This window comes from Penaeus monodon, chromosome 29 (genome assembly GCF_015228065.2).
Source record: "Penaeus monodon isolate SGIC_2016 chromosome 29, NSTDA_Pmon_1, whole genome shotgun sequence".
Classification (NCBI taxonomy): Eukaryota; Metazoa; Arthropoda; class Malacostraca; order Decapoda; family Penaeidae; genus Penaeus; species Penaeus monodon.
The window spans coordinates 33,403,464-33,403,663 of record NC_051414.1 but is presented as its reverse complement, the minus strand read 5'-3'; positions in this window follow the sequence as shown (position 1 = coordinate 33,403,663).

The window sequence follows — 200 nt, the reverse complement described above, 5'->3', positions numbered from 1 at the left end:
GCATTATGATAAAATAGTTCATGTTTGCTTTTGAGCTGGCAATGAAGGCCTCGGAGGTTCTGAACTGCTGGTCCTGATAAGTAGTCTGAATGAGCTAGACAAGAAGTTCTGAATGTAGCATTAATAACCATGGTGTCGTTTAAAAAAATCACAAATTAGACAGATTGCCTTCAACAATAAATCTCACATCTCTAATTACA